Here is a 23786-nt window from a genome sequence, read left to right as displayed (position 1 = left end):
GAATGAAATCTTTCCATGAGCAACAACATGGGCGGATCTAGAGACTATAGTGCTAAGTAAAATAAATCAGAGAAAGACAAATACCATAGGATTTCACTAATATGTGGAATTTAAGAAACAGAACAAATTAATAAAGGAAAAAAGAGACAAACCAAGAATCAGACTCAGCTCTAGAGAACAGATTATTAGCAAAAGGGAGTTGGGTGGGGGGATGGATGAAACAGGTGAAGAGAATTAAGAGTACACTTGATGAGCATTGAATAATGTATAGAGTTGTTGAATCACTATATTGCACACCTGAAACTAATATAACTGTGTTAACTATAGTGGAATCAAACATAATTTCATTGATTTAAACGTTGATGGGTTTCAGTATAGTGAAATTATTATTATTGAAACATAACATTTTTCCATCTTTGACTAGTGGTAGTTCCTTTAAGATGACTTCAAAGACCTTTTGAAGTACTATAATGTGTGAGAAAATGCATCTCCTCTGGGCTTATCTTTAATATTTCCTGCTGTAATTCTGGAATCAGTCATAGCTCCAAAAGCCCTTTGTCATGAATGATATAAGATAACAATCAGCTACTAGTTTCTCATTGTTTTGTAATTTTCAGTGGATACTCTTTGGAGGATAAGTATGTGCACATATACGTGTATTTGAATTACAATTTTATATTTGTATGTATATATCATATTGGATGATTTTATATTTATCATTTCAATCAAATTTAAGAATACATGCTTACTTAAATTTCTTTACTGTATTTACATCTTTTTTCCACAGTGAAATTTATGATGGTCAAGAATATCAGACATGACAGAATTCAAATATCCCCAATTATTCATTTGCACTGCCCTTTGTACCCATATAAAAGTCTCAGAATAACAATAACACTATCACCAATATAATTTCTTAAAACAATAAAAAATTATGCATACTCATTCACCATTGTTATTTTTATAATTGGATTTTATGTATCTTGTCATAGCATAAAGCCCTTACAACTCTTACTCTTCATTTCCTCTTATTTTATAGTTTAATTATATAGGTACCAATATATTTAATGTTGTCCATCAATAGTTGGTGCCTATGTCTTTCCAGCCATTTCTAAAATTTACTTCAAAGGGAATTATTAGAACAATGTACCTCATACACTTGCATGTTGGTTTATCTATGTTCTTTATGCTTACACTCGTTTGCTAGATATAAAATACTTGCCTCACATTTTCTGTATATTTATAGACCATATGGCCTTCTAATATTTTTGGTCTCTTTCCTGATTAATTTGAACCCCCTTGTTTCTCAATTCAAGGCCCTGTCCAAGAATGGCACATAAGTTTTGAAAGTTAATAGGAATAGAATGCTTCAGCCCTTGGTCATTTTTACCACAGGCCTCTTGAAGTCACCTGGTATTGACTCTTTGTCATGTTTAAATGCTATTTTCAAATTTTCCTGTTACATTCTTTTCAGTGAATATCCATTGTTAATGTTGATGTTTTCCACCTCACAAATCCATTAGAGACTCTCTTTACTTCCTTACTATTCTTCCCACAAAGATATTGATATCACCTACTTTTGTTGAAAATACCACCCATATTTTTGACTTCACTATCTAGTTGCTCTGTCTGAAAAATTACACTCTCATAACCATCATCTTGCCATAATTTTCTCCAATGAAATTTTATTTGACTCTATGCCTCCACTTTGTTATTAATGTCAGCTTTTGACATTTGAGGGCAACTTTGCATACTCAAAAGGGTATTTAAAGTAACTTGGATATTCAATTCATATTCATATTTAAGGGAGCACATTTAAAATCTAATTTCCATATAATTCATTCAAAACTACCTGAAAGATTTTAATTAGTAACCCAATAACTTTATATAAATTATAAGCAATTATTTTCATAGGGAATTTTGTTGTTTCTAGGTAATGCATATAGACTAATCCTTAAGAAATTCCATTTGCAATCTTTTTTTTCCATTTGTAATCTTTTTAAAACTTCCTTAAATGGGTTGATGTATAAAAGAATTTTAGTATATATTCCCTGTTAGTACTATAGTTATCCAAGTGACCAATCTTATATCCAAAAAGACAACCTACCTACACAAATATTTAACAGCTTTTATAAGTCTCTTGGGTAAGTTTATTAAATCTAAAGAATTTAATTTATATACAGAAACTTTATAAAAATGTTCAGGTGTGCTTCAAATATAGTTAAATTATCTGATATATTTCTGCTTAAGACCCGAGTTTAGAAAAATTATACATTTTCAGCTAGAATCAAAATATTTCTCTTTCATTTATCTAATGCCACATCCCTTCAAAATTACAATCATTTTAATGCTAAACATATCATTCCTAATTTCAAGACAAAATTATCAGTACTAATGATATTTTACTTTAATTGAAATAAATGCAGATTGAATCAGATATGTAGCAACTCAAAACATAAAAATCATTATGGGTTACCTTGCTTTATTGAAAAATATTTTATATATTATAAATATAGTTGCTATGAAAATTCATGTACAAATTCTTCTGTGCATATATATGTTCTGGGTAACTATATAAAAGTAAATTGTTGAGCTGCATAGTACGTACTATTTTGTTGCATAGTAAACGTCTCTCATACAATATGACTGAGTGGTTACAATTTGTAAGTTGTGCTGATGATTTAGCTTCTTAGATAGATGAGTAGCCAACATCTATAATCACTATATCGTAAGAACTGCCATTTGAGTACTGCCAAAAAGTGACTTTTAAAAAAAAATTATTTGGATTTTTTAAATTTACTTTTTAAATGTACATTTGTCAATAAAACACAATTATTTTCTAGAAACATAAATTTAAATGTAGAAGATTTACAAAATGCAACCCAACTTTTTAATATTGAGTCAACAGAAAAATAAATTTCAATAAATACAAGGGTAACATAACAGGATAAATAATAAAAGTTACAAAAGATATATTCTATTCATAAAGACAGCACACACAGGAAATAACAGGTTGTGGACTACAGACCCCACTTTGATGTCCATGGACCATTTAAAGGAGCTTGGACCTTGTTTTTGTTTTGTTTTATTTTGGTTTTTTTTCTGAGACTGGAAGCCACTGTGAGGTTTTCAACAGAGATATTTCTCAATTTACATTTTAAACATATTACTGTGACTACTTCATCTCCTGGAGGGCAGAGTGTGCTAAAAAAATAGGGCAAGATATGATTATGAGAATAGTGAAATTCAAAATCCTGGCAAGTCTTTGGGAAAACAAAACAAAACAAGACAAAACAAAACTTAGTACTGTTTTAAGGAAAGAGTGAAAGCCTGAAACACAGGATGGAAACATTTAGGTAGATTCTCCTAAGAACTTTGGAGACCCAAATTGCCTGAACCATATGGGCTGACAGAGTTGTCTGTCTTCCCTTACTACAGGTGAGCAGATTCCCTTCTCTTGTGTCCTGTGAAAAGGAGTCACCTGAGGCAGATGCCAGTAAAGTGTTGTTTGTATTCCTAATTTGCCCCCCCATTCCTTTGACTCAAATAATTTATAAAGGAGATAAACAGCATCAGACACAGCTGAAAATATACTGGAAATCAATTCTTGGGGCCCATCCCAAACCTAGTAATGAAGAAAGGGCCATCAATCTGTATTTTAATAAGCCTTCTAGGTATTTCTGATGCATGACACACTTTGAACATTTCTGGTTTAAACTAATAAATTGAGCAGCATTTTCCCTGCTTTGGAGGGGAAAGCATTATACCCTAAAGAATCTCCTGGATCTGGTTAAGATATCCTGGCAGAAAATGGGAGGAATGTCTGGGAATGAACGTTTAGGGTGTTGAATCAGAGTTGGGACATAGAATACACAGCTGGATAGTGGGGACTTGCTTATGATTTAGTAAGCCTGGAATGATTCCTATTATTCTTCTGGATCAGTTCCTAGAAATTAGAAAAAAAATATGGCATATTGTAAACAAGGTGGAAATTTTGGACCTGCCTTGAAAAAATACTGAAGGGGCATCAAAATATGCATTTAGTGGAACTTTTTTTTTTTAGGTAAACCAGATAATCTACCACCTGACCATATTCCACAGGAGGGAACTAAGATAGCCAGAGCTTGACATTATTTAAAGCATCAAAGGCAGAATTTATTCAGTAACTATTTTAATAAGGGAAAGAGATTTCAGTATAGAACTGAGCTCAATTCTGAATATAGCAAAGGCAAATGGGGATTTTATAGCAAAGGAGTAGTATGAAATAACCAATGGATTGAAAATTACTAAGAGGATACATCCAGGGTAGGAGAAATTTTACTAAACCACCTTAATAGGATTCTTGCTGAAGGCAGACCAAGGTGATGAAATATCAAGATGAAGGGAAAGGCTGAGTAGGATTCTTTCCTAAGACTGGGCTGAGCAGGTCAAATATTGGACAAGGGTTGAGGCCTCGTGTATGACATAATGTTGAATAGACCTGGCAAACAAGGAGTTTCATGTCCTCTAGCTTGATGCCATGATTAGATATATGGACATCAGAGGGTGAAAGAAACATATGACAAATATTCAGATGTTATTACATTGGTAAAATTTATAGGAGTCAGTTGAAATATGTTATATTGAACTATCTTCTCTAAGGTAGGAAAAGGTATTGCGTCTTTTTTCATATGCAAGGTTTTTTTTAATTGAACTGTAACTGACATACAATATCGTATTTTTTCAGGTAGGCATCATAGTGATTCAATATTTTTATACATTATATGATCCTCATTGTAAGTGTAGTTACCATCTGTTACCATACAAAATTATTACAATATTACTGATTATATTCCCTATGCTGTACATAGCATCCTCATGACTTACTTATTTTATAACTGGAAGTTTGTACTTAATCCAATTCACTTACTCATCCCCTTCAACCCGTCCTGCCTCTGTTAACCAAGTTTGTTTTTTCTTGTAACTATGAATTTGTTTCTTTTTTTGTTTTATTTTGTTTTTTAGATTTCACATAAAAGTAAAATCCTATGATATTTGCCTTTCTCTTTATGATTCATTTCACTTAGCATAATACCCTTTAGGTCCATCCATGCTGTGACAAATTTCAAGATTTTATTCTTTTTTATGGCCACATAATATTCCATTGTGTATATATGCCCCATCTTTCTTATATACTCATCTATCAATGGACATTTGTATTGCTTATCTTAACTATTGTAAATAATGCTGCCATGAAAATAGATATATCTCTTCAGATTGGTGTTTTCATTTTCTTTGGATAAATACCTGGAAGTTGAGTTGTCGGATCATGAGCGATTTCTGTGTTTACTTATGGGAATCTCTATAATGTTTTCTATTATGGTACACCAATTTACACTCCTACCAACAGTGTATGACAGTTTCCTTTTCTTCATATCCTTGCCAACACCTATTTGATTTTTTTTTTTTGATAATAGCCAATCTGACATTGTGAGATTGTGTCACCTTGTGGTTTTGACTTATATTATTTACCTGATAATTAGTGATGTTGAGCATCTCTTCATGTGCCTCTTGGCCATCTTCATGTTTTCTTTGGAAAAATATCTGTTCAAGTTCTCTGTCCATTTCTAAACTGAGTTATTTATTTTTTGTAGACATTAAGTTGTATAAATTCTTTATATATTTTGGATATTAATGCCTGATAAGGAGTTATGATTTTCAAATATCTCCTCCTATTTGGTAGATTGTTTTTTCATGTTATTGAAGCTTTCCTTTGCTGTGCAAAAGCTTTTTAGTTTGATGTAATCTCACTTATTTATTTTAGTTTTTGTTGCCCTTGACTGGGAAGACTTGTCCAAAAAAATACATTGCAAAATTGGTATAATAGAGTTCATTGTCTATATTTTATTTTAATATTTTTTATGGCTTCAGATCTTATATTCAAGTTTTTAATTCATTTTGAATTAACTTTTGTATATGGTGTAAGATAGTGGTCCAGTTTCATTTTTTTGCACGCAACTGTCCAGTTTCCTATTTATTCACCATTTATTGAAGAGACTGTCTTTTCCCCACTATATATTCTTGCCTACTTTGTTCTAGATTAAGTGACCAAATATGCATTATTTTCTCAGCTTTTTATTTAATTCTATTGATCTATGTCTATTTTTGTGTCAGTACCACACTGTTTTGATTACTATATTTTGTAGTATATCTTGAAATTTGGGATTGTGATACTTCCAGGTTTGTCCTTCTTTCTCAAGATTGCTTTGACTACTCAGTGTATTTTGTGGATCCATGAAAATTAGAATTCTTTCATGTAGTTCTGTGAAAAATACTGTTGGTGTTTTGATAAGGATTGCATTGAATTTGTAGATTGCTTTGAATAGTATGGGCATTTTAACAATATTAATTCTTCCAATCTGTGAGCATAGAATATCTTTCTATTTATGTCATCTTCAATTTCTTTCATCATTGTCTTATAATTTCCCAGGTATAGGTCTTTAATCTCCTTGGTTAAATTTATTCCTATGTATTTTATCCTTTTTTATGCATTTGTAAATTTTATTGTCTCTTAATTTCTGATGCCTTTTACTAGTGTATGGAAACACCAGTTAATGTAGGTTAATTTGGTATTCTGTGACATTACTGAATATTTTTATTCTGATAGTTTTTGGTGGAGTCTTTAGGGTTTTGTTTTGTTTTTTTTTTTTTACATAATACCATGTCATCTGCAAATAGTGACAATTATACTTCTTCCTTACCAATATGAATGCCTTTTATTTTAGTTTTTTTTTTTTTTTATTTTCTTGCCTAGTTTCTCTGGCTAGAACTTCTAATACTAGGTTGAATAAACAGTGTCCCTTGCTTGGTGCCTCCAACCATGCAGAAGAGAGTTCCAGCAGTTCCCTCCCACCATTTAGCAGACACTAGCATTAGTAAACAGATTTTCTTCACCTACACTCCATTTGCCCTTTACACTGCTGTTTTATCCATTGTGCCCTAGGGAGGGCAAGTCTGTGTGTACACCCCTCTGTCTTCATCTCTCCTACCTTTCTGTGGTCCTATTGTTTGCTGTGCAGAAATTGTTCAGTGAGCCCTTAGTTCTTCTTTAGGAGGAATTCTCTATATGTAGGTATAGATTTGGTGTGTTGATTTCAGGGTCTTTTTATGCTTCCATCTTGGACTGCCTTCCACTAAAAAGCTATTGAATCTTGACCTATCACTAAAAAAGAGGCATATCACCTGGTAAGATTTTTCAGCTTGCTAAAGCTTTGTGCAGGCCAAGTGGCAATTATCAGAGAGTTCATGTTCCCAGAAGCAGCACTCAACAAATGGAAGACATTGATTTGGTTGAAGTCCCAGACTACTTGCCTTGTTGGTGGGATAACAAAACATATTCTACTCTATTTTCCCATTTATACAGTGAGATTAAGCTTTTTTCTTTTCTTTTTTTCCCTTCCCCATAGTAATAACTTGTTCCATAATGTATTCTTTGGGGGCTTTCTTTCCTCCCCATCTCACTTCCCCAACTGCCCATCAGTGTTGCCTGGTATTACATATAAACTTCATGTACTGTGATCTTTGTTCCAGTGTCAACCTTTGTGATCTCCATTACACAACGTTTAGTAGAGAATTTTACCCCTGATTATGGGAAATATAACTATATAGTGACATTAGGTTTTTAGCATTTGCCTTTAGTAAAACTTACAAGGCACCTTTGCCAAATTTTTAATGATGATTTGCTGAAATCCCTTCCCCACCCCAAATGCTAGAAACAATTGAGATCTCCTTACAGACTTTCTTAATTTCTTATTGTAACTCTCCATTGCCTGCATGATAATAAACTTTTCAAAGACAAGGTTGTTTTTAAAAATGTATTTCTGCACTACTTTAGCACAGTGTCATATACATTTTGGTGCTGTGTAGATTAGACTAAAATAAATTACCTTAATTTAATATTAATATGCCAATAATGCTAATGAAAATATATTTAATATACTTTTCCCCAAAAGGCATCTCTTAACTTTGTGAACATGGGGAGAGAAGACAAGAATTAGTTTACAAATGACCCTATGATTTTCTCCATCTCTAATGCCTTTCATTCAAGTTGATCCCTCCAGCTAAAATTTCAATCAAGAATTGCATGCATATTCAAACTACTGTGTTTTGGGCAGGTGATATATGCATTAATATATGAATATAAATCAAAGTGTAATACATTCAGAGAAAAGAAATCAAGAGAATAATCAACTTCAAGATAAATGTGTAAAATAATTATTTACCTAATATACGCCAGTAATAAATCACTTACAAAAAGAAACAGAATAAATATCTCATTCATAAAAGCAGCTAATATTTTAAAATTCTCAATAACCTACAAATAAAGTTAGTAAGAGCTAAGTAAAACACTAACAGAATGAAACAGTAAAATTAGACTGAAATGTAAAGTCTAACAGTAGTATATATAATAGGAATAAATAATACTATAGAAATGTTTTTTTCCAAGTTATTCTGTAAGAGGAATATAGATCTGTATAAAGAATAAATCAGGATTTTATGAAATATTAACAAACCTGCAAAATAACCTAATTTAAATAAAAAGCAATAAATGACATTTGCTTTCAAGCATATTGCAATATTTTATTAAGTTATAGAAATTAAATATGTGAGCTTTGTAATAGAAACAGACCGAAGAACAAAAACAAGTGAACACAACCAGATGTATAGGTTATTACCAGGGATTAAATATATGACACAACATTTCTAATGAACAGCTAATAGAGCAGTCAATACATAATGATAAATTACTTGACAATTTATTTGGAGCAAAAATAAAACAAATTACATAATCATATACAAATACAAATTTCAGGTTAACTAAAATATAAAAAATAGTTCTTGAAGTCATAGAAGAAAACAGAAGAATAATTTTATAATATTTAAGTGGAAAATACCTTCCTATGTATATAAAAAGTTAAGAGACTATCAATAAAAAATATATTTTAATGTATAACTGTGCAAAATGAAACACACCTCAGGCAAAGGTATAAGACAATTGAGTGATTGACAAATTTGATATCTAAACAAGGAATGGATTAGTATCCTACCAAGTCAATGAGTAAAAAACCCAGTAGACAAACGGTTTCAAAAAGATATTAACTAAAAAGAAAAAGTGGAAATGGCTACTAATGATATAAATTACATAGAAAATAGTGTACAAATCAAGGAGAAGAAAATTATAACAAAAATAGATATTAACTTTGTGCATATATTTGGGAAAATACACATATGATAGTATTGGGGTTGTAAGGAAAGATATTCAAAGTAATATTCATTGTAGCATTTTTTTTCTTATACAGGAAGACTGGAAAAAATCTTAAATTTTAAAAATTTGGGTGTTACTAAATAAAAGTTCAATATTATAATGTCCTATGGAATACTGTGCAAAATGATGAGGTATAATAATGAGAAGGAGAAAGTGAGTGATAAAGGGAAAGAGAGATCTCTAAAACATATTGTTAAATACATTGTAAAAAAATTTAATAAAAAATTAAATACATTTTGTAATAAATACAAAATATAGATGATGATCCTATTTACATGAACAAAGCAACATATTTACTGAGTGTGTATGTGCCAGGGTGTGTGTGTGTGTGTGTGTGTGTAAAATGCTGAGAAAGAAGGTTACATACAAGTTGTAAGCATTAACTCTGGGGAGGAATTTGACTATGAGAATGTTCCTAATGTAAATTTTTGCTTGTTACAGGATAATATACATCTAGAATTATAAAATTTGTAGTGCAGAAAGAAGGAAATGGAGGAAGTGAGCCAAGAAAGAGGGTAAAAAGCAAACAATCCCTTTATGGGATGATCTAGGTTGTAATATCTCCACCTTTCTTTCCCCTTGGAATAGACAGATGTAGATAAGACAGTCTTGAGGTTATGACTACTACTGAACTATAATTCAAGTCTTCAGGATTCCTGCCTAGGAGTTGAAACTAGGTGAGTTAACATAATAAATACTATTGTGATACCAGATTCACATGAATCCGAGATCTTATTCAATATCAAGTTTTACCAGTAATTTCAAGAAGACAAACAAGGGGTGGAGTAAAAGCAGAGAGAATGGGATATTTGGAGCTGCTTCCAAAGCCCCTTGTTCCTGCACCAAACACACATTATTATTATTATTATTATTATTATTATTATTATTATTTGTAATAATCAGTGCTGAACCAGGACTAAAAGCATTATATATAAAATGATCCTTTCTTACATATATCAATAGTCTACTTCTCAGATAGTCCACTTATCATTTTTACAAGAAAATGAAACCAAACCTCTCCTCCTCCTCCTGAAGCATCAGTGTTGACAGATAAATGAGTCATAGGCCAGTTGCTTTAACATCTTTCCCCTTATTGGGAATAGGGCATGATCCAAACTGGGTCTATGTCCTGAGAATAGAGTGATAAGAGCATTTCATTTTATGAGATTTCGGCAAAGTTTCATAGAAAAAGTAGCATTTGTGGGTCCAATAATATACTGTGGCCTAGCATAGTAATTTAAGTACTTTCAAACTTCAACATTTAATAAAGGATTGTTTTCTTAATTTAGAATAATGCAAATGCATGCATTATTATTGAGCCATGTCAAACATTATTAGTCTATTAATATAAGTATGTCAAAATTGACAGGAAGATAAGCCCTATCAATTATTATTCTTTTCCTTTGTGTCACCACAAACTAATTCAAATAAGAGTGCTTGTATCTTTGATGCTGGGAGAAGATTTGTATTAATTCAAATACAATTTCAATCTTTAGGTGTTTATAAGAATCATTTTTTAATATGTTTCATGATAGCGATTTATATTTACATCTTTAATGTGACACAGATAAGATTGATGCATGAAACAGCAATAATTCACAAGTCATGTCCTAAAAATAATTCTAATACAAATATGCAAATAACACAGTGGACATAATTTAAAAGATAACCCTGTAGAAAATCATAATTTACTTGAACAAGATCAAATGAATCTTTTATAATCACATGAAATTCACTGGGATAAATAAAAAGAACAAATAATTAATTCAGTACCAGAGCTTACATGATGTTAGAAATGAATGCAATAAATGAAGTCTATGAACTACAGTCAAATAACGAAATATTTATTTATTTTTTTAAAGATTTTATTTATTTATTCATGAAAGACAGAGAGAGAGAGAGAGAGAGAGAGAGGGGCAGAGGGAGAAGCAGGCTCCCAAGGAGCAGGGAGCCCGACGTGGGACTCGATCCCAGGACCCTGGGACCATGACCTGAGGCGAAGGCAGACACTTAACCATCTGAGCCACCCAGGCGCCCAAATAACAAAATATTTAAAACTATAGTAGAATCAAATATACGTTTGTCAATTCTCTCAAAACTGGATCCTGAACTAATAAATACGAAGTTACCTTTTGAATAGTACACATATTATTCATAAAACAATATTATTAGAAAGCTTTTTTAAAACTATAGTAATATTTTTTGAGTGCTACTTTTGAGATTATTCTATAATCTAATAAAAGCATGAAAATAGGATATAGAACAGAAGGTAGTATAGTGAAAACTGATAAGTATGGATGTAGACTTGTCTTTAAAACTAGGCTAAGGGCATAAATTGAGGGAAGAATAAAAAGCTATATATATATATATACATATTTTTTAATTCCCCAATTTATATAGCACTTACTGAGCACCTATTTTGGACCAAGCTCTATTTTAGGTATTGGGTGTAGTGGGAAATGAGACAAAAAAAAGTCCCGAATTTTTGGGGAAATTCCATCAGAGGATCGTGGAAAACTAAAGAAAAACACTCAAAAAAATCACTGAAAATGTCTATGCAGAGATGTTATATAGAATGATTTAAGAGGCAATGATTTTAGGACTGCTTTGAATAAGGAGAGGAAAAAGCCTTTTGAGTGATTCAAGCTGAGATTTGTATGCCATGAAACTAGTAGTATAGCCATTCCAACCAGAGGGGATAAAAAGACCCTGTGGAGAACATATTTAACATGTTCAGGCTGCTAAACTAAACTAGTATGGCAGGAGAAGGGAAACTACTTTAGAGTGAGGAGATGAGCCCAGAGAAGTTAGCAGGGTCTGTATAAGATGGGGAGAGAATACTATTTCCCTATATTCTTCAAGTGTATGGATTATAAACATTTAGTGAGGCAGTGACAACCACTAATCTCCTATCTCTATGGTTTTTCCTATTCTGGACATTTTATATAAATGGAATCATATGTGGTCTTTTGTGTCTAGCTTCTTTCAGTTAATGATTTGAAGGTACATTCATGTTATCAGATGTATCATTAAATCATTCTTTTTTAAGGCTGACTATTGTATAGGATATACCACATTTTGTTTATCTATTCATCACTAGATAGACATTTGTTTTTTCTACTTGTCTATTATGAATAATGATTCTATGAAGATCTATGTACAATTTTTTTTGTGTGTGTGTGAACATATTTTCAGTTCTCTTGGATATATATACCTCAGAGTGAAAATGTTGGGTCATATGGTTACTCTACTTTAATCATACGAGGAACAACCAGCCTGTTGTCCAAAATTGCTTCACTATTTTACATTCCAATCAGCAGTATATGAAGATTCCAGTTTCTCTACATCCTCTTCAATACTATTTTTTCTTTTTCTGGGTTTTTGGTTTGTTTTATTTAAATATCATTATAGCCAAATTAGTGGATGTGAAGTAATATCTTACTATGTTTCTGATTTCCATTTCTCCCATGAATAATGATATTGACATTTTTTCATATGCTACTAGCCATTTGTGGATCTTCTTTGGAGAAATATCTATTTAAGTCCTAGGACCACTTACTAAGTGAATTGTTTATCTTTTCGTTATTGAGTTATAAGAATTCTTTATATACTCCAGATACTATACTCTTACCTGATATGATTTTTAAATACTTTATTTTATTCTGACAGCTATCTTTTTACTTTCTTGATAGTGTAGCTTGACACATAAAATTTTAATTTTAATGAAATCTAATTTGCCAATTTTTTTGTTGTGCTTTTGTTTTTCATATTTGTTTATTTTTTTATTGTTAATCACCATATATTACATCATTAGTTTTTGATGTAGTGTTCCATGATTCATTGTTTGCATATAACACCCAGTGCTCCATGCAGTATGTGCCCTCTTTAATACCCATCACCAGGCTAACCCATACCCCACCCCGCTCCCCTCTAGATTTTGTTTTCATATTTAAGAAAAAATCGCCTAATCCAGGATCATGAAGATTTACTTATGTTCATATCTAAGAATTTGATAGTTTTAGCTTTTACATTTAGGTATTTGACCTATTTTGAATTAAATGTTTTTGTGGTGTAAAGTCAGAGTCCATCGTCTTTATTTTGCATATGAATATCCAGTTGTCACAGTACATTTCTAAACAACTGTTCCTTTCCAATGGAATGGTTTTGACATCCTAGACAAAAAGCTATTGACCAGAGATCTATGAGTTTGTAACCAAACTCTGAATTATATTCCATTAATCAATATGTCTATCTTTCTGTCATCCCCACACAGTTTCAATTATCGTAGCTTTGTAGTAAGTTTAGAAATTGAGAAATGTAAGTCGTCCAACTCTGTTCTATTTAAGATGGTTATTGGCTATTTGGGACCCCCTGTAATTCCATATGAATTTTAGGACCAACTTGTACATTTGTGAAAAAGAGGCAGCCGAAATTCTAATAGGAATTATATATATATATATATTAATGAATTTGGGAGTATTGCCACTTAAATAACATTAAGTTTTCCAATCCATGGACATAGGATTTCTTTCCATTTTCAAGTTTTTTTTTTCTTTCAACAATTTATTATAATTGTTACTGTATAAGTCATTCACTTCCTTGGTTATATTTGTTCCCAAATATTTTATTCTTTTTTGAAGTTCTTATAAATGACATTAATTTTTAAATTCCATTTTGAACTACATATCGTTGCTAGAGAGAAATACAAAGGATTTCCTGTATATTGTTCTTACATCCTGAACTCATTCATTAAATTCATTCAATGTTTGTTGAACTCATTTATTAGCTGCAATAATATTTGGGGATTCATTAGGATTTTCTATATATGATATTTTTCAACTGTGAATAGAGATACTTTTTCTTCTTCCTTTCATGTCTGGGTAATGCCTTTTCTTTCTTTTCCTTGCCTTCTTGCACTTGCTAAAAATTCTAGTATAATGACAGAAGTGGCAAGAGTAACATTCTTGTTCCTGATCTTAAGGGAAAATTTTGCATACTTGTACCATTGTGTATAATGTTAACTGTGTTTTTAAAACATATTTTGTAGTGGCTTAAGCAATATCTCTTCTACTCCAGGAATGATTTTATCATGAAAGTGTTTTGGATAGGGTCAAATGCTTTTTCTTTATTGGGATAACATATGACCTTCTTTCTTAATTCTATTGCAATGGTATATTACATCTATTGATTTTTTTAAAGATTTTTTTATTTATTTATTCATGAGAGACGGAGAGAGAGAAGCAGAGGGAGAAGCAGGCTCCCAAGGAGCAGGGAGCCCGATGCGGGACTCGATCCCAGGACCCCGGGATCATGACCTGAGCCAAAGGCAGACGCTTAACCATATGAGCCACCCAGGCGCCCCTATTGATTTTTGAATATTGAAACAACCTTGCTATCCTGGGAGAAATGCTGCTAGGTCATGGTGTATAACCATTTAAATATGCTGATGGAGTTAGTTTTCTAGTATATATCTTAAGATTTTTGCAACAATATTCATAGTGGTTACTGGTCTGTAGTTTTATTTTTTTGTGATGTCTTTATCAGACTTTAGTGTCAGAGTAATATTGGCCTCATACAGTCGTCAAGAATTGTTCCTCCCTCTTGTATATTTTGAAAAAGTTTGAGAAGAATTAGATTGGTATTAATTTTTCTTTAAATCTTTTATATAATATACCAATGAAGACATTTTGTCCTGGGGTTTTCTTTGCTGGGAGATTTTCTGGCTGTAGACTAAAACCTCTTAATTTGTTATAGATCTCTTCAGATTTTTATTTCCTTTTGAGTCAAATTTGGCAACTCTATTGTTTAGGAATTCTTCCTTTTCATCTGTATTATCCATTTTGTGGCATGTGATTGCTCATAATAATCTCTTATCATCCTTTGTTACTGTAAATTGGGTATCAATGTCTCTGTTTTCTCCTAGTCTTAGTGATTTCGGTCTACTTTCATTTTTCTTTATCAATCAAGCTAAAGGCTTGTCAATTATATTTAAAATATAAAATAACCCAAAACAATTTATTTCATTGAATTGTTTCTACACTTTTCATTAAATACTTATTTCTACTATAGTCTTCATAGATTTCTTCATTTATTTTTCTAGTTTCTTAAGATAAAATTGTAGGCTATTTGAAAACATTCTTTTTTAAAAAAAACTCAACCTCAACCTATCTTTTGTATCCAATATGTGTCTTATATAGACATCATGGAGTTGGATCAAGTTATATTTTAATCCATTCTGTCAATCCCTGAGTTTTAATAGGAGGTTTTAATCTATACACATTTAATGTAATTACCAATAAGAAAGGGCTTGCTTCTTTATTTTTTTCCAAATGTTTTGTATCTTTTTTCCTCATTTTCTCCATTTTTGCCTTGTTTTGTGTTACAAATATTTTTCTAACATGCCAATTTAATTCTTTTGTTATTTCTTTTACTATAGAGATTTTTAGTTATATTTTTAGTGATTGCCTCGTGAATATAATTAATCTCATAATATAAAAGTATGTAATTTGGATTAATATCAGCTTAATTTCAAGCTTCTTATATAGCTCCTTCTTCCCTTGCCTTTATACTGTTACCACAAATTAAATCTTTATATATTGTGTGTCCAAAGTATAGATTGATAATTATTTTGTATTTAAATCAGATAGGAACAGAATTATAAATACATAAAAACTGTTTTTATGTTTACTAAAGTCATTACCTTTATCAATATTTACTTATTTGTGTCAATATCTGCTGTCCTTTCATTTAATTTGAAGAACTTCCTTTACCATTTCTTGTGAGATCTTCTAACAATGAACCCTCTCAGTATTTGTTTATCTGAAAATGCCTTAATTTATCCTTCATTTTTATTTTTATTTTTTTAAATATTTTATTCAATTGAGAGAGACAGAGACAGAGACAGAGCACAGGCAGGGGTGAGGCAGAGGGAAAGGAGAAGCAGACTCCCCACTGAGCTGGGAGCCAGACATGGGGACCGATCCCAGGACCTGGAGATCATGACCTGAGCTGAAGGCAGGTGCTTAACCATCTGAGCCACCAAGGCACACCAATCCTTCATTTTTAGAAATGTAGATTTGCCAGATATAGAATTGTCATTATGTTGGTTCCTCAATTAGATTAAGAACTAATTTTTTCAAAAACCAATGAATCCAGAAGGTGGTGGAATTATATATTTGACATGTTAAAAGGGGAAGAAAAGCTGTCAAACGACAATTTTTTTCCTTAAGATTTATTTATTTTAGAGAGAGATTGAAAGCAAGCACAGAGGGAAAGAAGACTCTACACTGAGCGGAGAGCCTGACATAGGGCTCAATCCCAGGACCCTGGGATCATGACCTGAGCTGAAGGCAGACACTTAACCAACTAAGCCACCCAGGCGCCTCTCCTTCAGTTTTTTAGATAAGACTTCCTTCAGCTCTTTGAACACATTTAAATAGAGGAGTTTAAGTCTTTTTTTAGTAAGCCCAACCTCTGGACTTCCTCAGAGATAATTGCTGCCAAAAGCACTTTTCCTTTGCATGGAGCATAGTCTTCTTTTTTTTTTTGTATACCTTATAAGTTTTTTAAAGAAATGGACATTTTGAATATTATAATGTGTCAACTCTGGAAATCAAATTCTCTCTTTTCTCCAGGCTTGTTATTTTTCTGCCTCTTATAATCATTATTTGTTTAGTAAATTTATAAAACTAATTTATAAAGTCTTTATTTTTCAGTCTGTGGCTACTGAAGTCTCTGTTCTATTAGCTCATTGGTTAGCTAATTATTGACAGAAATATTTTTAAATCCCTGTAACTACAAAGTTCTCCTGATATTTGCACAGGGGTTCCATGTGTTACATACCATCAACATTCATTTAGACAGTTGCCTCTAAGCATTTTCACCAAAACCTCCTGGGATAACAGCTTTAGCACTAGGCTGGTTCCCAGATAGGTGAGATCAAGACACATATTTTGTCTTTCAGAGAGTCAGATCACATATCAAACAAATCATTACAAATAAGATCCATTCTGCCCCTTCAGGTGCTGGTACCTAGAATGCAGTCTGTTATTTTTAAGGCTGCTACTGAGCTGGAGAGCACAGAAAGGAATGGGGATTGGTTAAGACACCACAACATTCACTCTTTTTATTAAGCATCCATTGTTTTGTTGAATAAAGACTAACCAGATTGTTGCAAGCTTTTGTTTAGAAGCAGAACTCAGAGAAAGTTTGAGAGCTTTTGTCATATTTTTTTATTGCTTTATGAAAGGGTAGACTTACAGCATTCCTTACTCTGACATTTTTTCTCCTAACTCTATTCTGTATAAAATTCTGGTTTGGGAGTTTTGTTTTGTTTTATTTTTTCATCAATTTAAAAATCAGTCCATTGTCTTCTACTTTTTCTGCCTCTGTATTTTTTTTTCTATTAGGAAAATCAATTTATTATCTTTTTCTGCTTTAATGTTATTTTCCTTCTGGATATTTTAAAGATTTATTTGACCCTTTTATTTATTTACTTTTAGTACTTTTGGAATAATGTATGCTGATTGAGTATATAGAAATTTTAGAATCCATGGTTTAATTTTTAAAATAATTTATTTAATATTTTTATCCATTTTATTTGCATTTACTGTTCCTGACCTCTATGTTCTCCACCCCAGAATCACAGATTATGAATATGTCAGGTCTTTTTATCCTCTTCTATATGTTACTTTTCTGTATTTTCTATGACTTTTTTCTTTTTTAATTTGTGCTTCTGTCTGGATATTTTTTTCTATATATCTTTATTTTTTTTAATTTATCTGTGACCATAGAGATGTTAATTTTCAGTTATTGTAGTTTTTATTTCAGAATTTGCATTTGGTATTAATTTATACCTTCTGAAATACTTTGCTGAAATTCTGCATATTGCCTTTTCATAACATGAAATATTAATTTTTAATTGAAGTATATTTGACATACAATGTTATAATAATTTCAGGTGTACAATGTAATGATTCAACAGTTCCATACATTAGGCAACATTCACTATAATAAGTGTAGTCTTCATCTGTCTCCAAACAATATATTTATAACAGTATTGACTATATTCCTTATATTGTACTTTCATCCATAAATAATTAGCCTAGTTATTTATTTTATACTTGGAAGTTTGTCCCTTTAAATCTCCTTCACTTATTTTGCCCATCCCTGAACCCTCTTCCGCTCAGGAAACCACAGTTCCTTCTCTGTATTTGTGAGTCTGTTTCTATTTGTTTGTTTATTCATTTGTTTTTTAGATTCCACATATAAGTGAAATCATATGGTATTTTTCTATCTCTGTCTGACTTATTTCACTTAGAATGATATTCTCTAAGTCCATACATGTCAAGATTGGCAAGATTTATTTTTTTTATGGCTGAGAAATATTTGATTATATGAATATACGTGTATGTGTATATGTGTGTATGTACACACACACATGCTCACACACACACCACATCTTCTTTAACTCTTTATCTGGAGATGGATACATTGGTCACTTCTATAACTGTAAATAATGCTGTATTAAAGATACAGTTGCATATACATTTTTTAATTAGTGTTTTTGTTTTCCTTGGGTAAATACTAGCAGGGGAATTACTGGATCATATGGTATTTCTATTTTTAATTTTTTGAGGTACTTCCATAGTGGCTGCCCCAATTTACATTAGTCTACATCCTCACCAACAGTTGCTATTTCTTATGTCTTTGATACTAGCAAATCTGCCTGGTATAAGATAATACCTCATTGTGGTTTTGATTTGTATTTCTCTAAGTAATGGTGTAAAGCATTTTTTCATGCGTCTTTTGGCCACCTATATGTCTTCTTTAGTAAACTGAAGGTCCTCTGCCAATTTTTTAATCATATTGCCTTTTTGGTGTTAAGTTTTATGAGTTCTTTATATACTCTGCGTATTAACCTCTTATTGGATATATCATTTGCAAATATCTTCTTCCATTCGCTAGTTTGCCTTTTTGTTTGTTTGGTTGGTTTTCTTCGTTGTGCAAAAGCTTTTTAATTTGATGCAGTCCCATTATTTTATTTGGGACTTGCCTCAGGAGACATATCCATAAATATGTTGCTAAGGCCAAGTCTAAGAGATTACTCTCTATCTCTACTTATAGGGGTTGTATGATTTCGGGTCTCACATTTATGTCTTTATTTTAAGTTTATTTTTGTGTATGGTTTAAGAAAGTGGTCCAGTTTCATCATTTGCCTGTAGATTTCCAGTTTTTCCAACACCATTCATTAAAGAGACTTTCTTTTCCCCATTGTAGTCTTGCCTCCTTTGTTATAGGTTAATTGACCATTAAGTGTGTGTTTTTTTCTGGGCTTCTTTCTCCATTGATCTGTTTATTTTTGTGCCAGTGCCATACTCTTTTGATTACTATAGCTTTTGGTAAAGCTTAAAATCTGGGATTGTGACACCTCCAGCTTTGTTCTTTTTTAGCATTCCCATGGCTATTCAGAATCCTTTGTGGTTCCATACAAATTTTATGATTTTTTTTTTTTTGGTTCCGTAAAAATATTTTTGGTATTTTGATAGGGATTGCCAGAATCTTTAGATTGCTTTGGGTAGTATGGACATTTTAACATTAGTTCTTCTAATCTATGAGCATGAAATATCTTTATATTTGTTTGCATTGCTTTCAATTTATTTGATCAACATATAATTTTCAGAGTACACCTTACAGTTTTCAGAGTACAAGTTTTCACTTTCTTGGTTAAATTAATTCCTATGTGTTTTATACTTTTTGATACAATTGTCAATGGCATTGTTTTCTTAATTTCTCTTTCTGCTACTTACCTCATCATTAGTGTGTAGCAATACAACAAATTGTTGTGTATTTTGTATCATACAACTTTATTGAATTTATTAGTTCTAATATTTATTAGAATTTATTAGTTGTAATATTGTTCTGGTGGAGTCTCTAGGTTTTTCTATATATAGTACCATGTCATCTGCAAATGACAGTTTTACTTCTTTCTTACCAATTTGGATGCCTCCTATTTCTTTTTCTTGTCTGTTTGCTCCTGTTGGGACTACCAGTACTATGTTGAATAAATGTGATGAGAGTGGGCATCCTTGTCTTGTTCCAGACATTAAAGAAAAACTTTTCATATTTTCACCATTGAGTATGATGATAACTGTAGGTTTGTCATATATGTCCTTTATTATGTTGAAGTAGGTTTCCTCTAAATCCACTTTATCAAAAGGTTTCATCATAAAGGGATGTTTAATATTGCCGAATGTCTTTTTCAACATATATTGAGATTATCATATAATTTTCATCCTTAATTTTGTTAATGTAGTATATCATGTTAAGTAATTTGCAGCTATTGAATCACCTTTGCATTCCTGGAATAAATTACACTTGGCTGTGGTGAAATGATCATTTTAATATATTGTTGAATTTGGTTTGCTAATATTTTGTTGAGGATTTTTGCATCTGTGTTCATCAGAGATATTGCCCTGTAATTTTCTTTAGTGGTGTCTTTGGTTTTGGTATCAGGGTAATGCTGGTCTCATGGAAAGAATTTGGAAGTTTTCCTTCCTCTTCTGTGTTTTGGAATTATTTGGGTATTTACTCTTTAAACTTTTGGTAGTATTCACCTTTGAATTTGGTCCTGGACTTTTGTTTGGTGGGAATTTTTAATTACCAATTCAATTTTGTAACTAGTAATTGGCCTGTTCATATTTTCTCTTTCTTACTCGTTTTTAAAAGATTATATATTTCTTAGAATGTATTCATTTTTTCTAGGTTGTAGAATTTGTTGGCTTATAATTTTTCATAGTTGTCTGTTATAATTCTTTATTTTGTTGTGTCAGTTGTTACTTCTCTTTCATTTCTGATTTTATTTGCTTCCTTTTGTCTCCTTGATGATTTTGGCTTAAGGTTTATAATTTTATTGATCTTTTCAAAGAACCAGTACTTGCCTTCATTGATCCATTCTTCTTTCCTTCCTTTCCGCTACTAATTTTGGGCTTCCTTCTTTTTCTAGTTCCTTTAGGTGTAAGTCCAAATTCTTTCTTATTTCTTGAGGTAGGCCTGTATATCTCTATAAACTTCCCCTTTAGAACTATTTTGGCTGTGTCCAAAAATTGTGAACGGTTTTATTTCCATGTTCATTTGTCTCAGGTTATTTTTTTTTATTTCTTTTTTGATTTCTTCATTGGCCATTGGTTGTTTAGTAGTATGCTGTTTAGCCTCCATGTGTTTATGACTTTTCCAGTTTATTTTTTTGTAATAGATTTCTAATTTTATAATGTTGTAGCCAAAAAAGATTATTTTTTAAAGTATTTATTTACTTGAGAGAGAGGGAGAGAGAGGGAGAGAAAGCATGAGCAGGGGAAGAAGCAGACTCCCTATTGAGCAGGGAGCCTGATGTGGGGCTTGATTCCAGGACCCCAGGATCATGACCTGAGCCAAAGGCAGATGCTTAACCGACTAAGCCATCCAAGTGCCCAAGATTATTGATATGATTTCTAACTTTTTAAATTTCCTAAGACTTATTTTGTGGCCTAACATGTAATCTGTCTTGGAAAATGTTTCACGTGTGCCTTGAAAAGAATGTAATTCTGTTGTTTTTGAATGAAATGTTCTGTATATATCGGTTATATCCATCTGGTGTAATGTGTCATTTAAAGTCACTGTTTCCTTATTCATTTTCTGACTGGATGATCTATCCATTAATGTTTTAGTGGTGTTAAAGTCCCCTGTTATTAGTGTATTAATGCCAATTTCTCCTTTTATGTCTGTTAATACTTGCTTTATGTATTTAGGCACTCCTGTGTTGGGTACAGAGATAGTTACAGTTGTTATATACTCTTCTTGGATTGATCCCTTTATCATTATCTAATGACTTTTTTGCCTCTTGTTACCCTCTTTGTTTCAAAGTCTATTTTTATTTAATCTAAGTATTGCTACCCCATGTATTTTTTTTCCCACACTTTCATTTTCATGGAATATCTTTATATATCCCTTTGTTTTTAGTCTTTGTGTTTTAAGGTCTGAAGTGAGTTTCCTGTAGGCAGCATGTAGATAGGTCTTGTTTTTTTATCCATTCAGTCACCTTATGTCTTTTGATTGGGGCATTTTGACTATTTACATATTAATTAATGATCCATAGGCATGCACTTATTATCATTTTATCAATTGTTTTATTTTTCTTTCTTTTTTTATTTTTGTAGTTCTCTATTCTTTTCTTCTCCTCTTGCTTTATTCCTGTGTGATTGATGACTCTGTTTAATGTTATGCTTGGATTCCTCTGTATCTTTTGTGGGTTTGTGGCCTGTGATTACCATAAGGTTCATATATAACATTCTAAGTTAATAGCAGTCTATATGAAAATGATGGTTGCTTAATTAAGTTCTAACATATTCTACAATCATTACATTTTTACTCCCCCTCCATGTTTTATGTATATGATGTCTTATTTCATATCTTTTTATTTGGTGAGTCCCATAATTAAATTTCAGATATAATGGATTTTGTTACTTTTGTCTTTTAATCTCCATACTAGCTTTATAAGTTATTTATCTAACTACATTTATGTATGTTTGCTTTTACCTATGAACAGTTGTTTTTTCATAATTTTCTAACTTTTAATTGTGGCCTTTTCTGCTTAAAGTCTCTAACATTTCTTATAAAACTGGTTTAGTGGTAATGTACTCTTTTATTTTTTTTTTTTACTGAAAAGCTCTTTTTCAATTCTGAATGATAACCTTATTTGTAGAGTATTACTGGTTTTAGGTTTTTTCCCTTTAGTACTTTGACTATATCAGCCACTCTCTAGTTTCTGCTAAAAAATTAACTCAGAGCCTTATGGGTTTTTCCTTTTATGTAACCAGTTGCTTTTCTCTTATTGCTTTTAAGATTCTCTAATTATTTTTAGTCTTTGACATTTTAATTGTTATGTGTCTTTGTGTGGACCTCCTTGGGTTATCATTTTTTGGCTTTCTGTACATTCTGGACCTAGATGTTTGTTTCCTTCCCCAGGTTAGTTTTCAGCTATTATTTCTTCAAATAAGTTTTCTAACCCTTGTCTCTCTTCTTCTGGGACCCCCTATCATGCAAATGTTAGTACACTTAATGTCTCAGAGGCCCCATAATATTTTCATTTTTTTTCTTCTGTTTAGCTTGGTACTTTCTTTTTTTTTTTTTAAGAATTTATTTATTTATTTGACAGAGAGCAGGAGAGCACAAGCAGGGGGAGTGGCAGGCAGAGGGAGGGGGAGAAGCAGGCTCCCTGCAGGGAGTCTGATGTGATGCTTGATCCCAGGACCCTGGGATCATGACCTGAGCTGAAGGCTGTCACCTAACCAACTGAGCCACCTAGGCACCAATAACTTTGGTACATTCTTGAAATATTAATTATAATCATTTTAAAGTCTATTTATGCCCCCCAAACTGCTTTAAAGGTCTGAAATTTCCTCTAGTTTTTAGTAGCACTTCATTGCTTCTGATGCTAATCTTATTT

The sequence above is a fragment of the Eumetopias jubatus genome, unplaced genomic scaffold, assembly GCF_037043125.1.
Source record: "Eumetopias jubatus isolate StellerSeaLion01/CBP00866 unplaced genomic scaffold, mEumJub1_p1.0 scaffold_1, whole genome shotgun sequence".
In the NCBI taxonomy this organism is placed as follows: Eukaryota; Metazoa; Chordata; class Mammalia; order Carnivora; family Otariidae; genus Eumetopias; species Eumetopias jubatus.
This window is presented reverse-complemented; position numbering follows the sequence as displayed.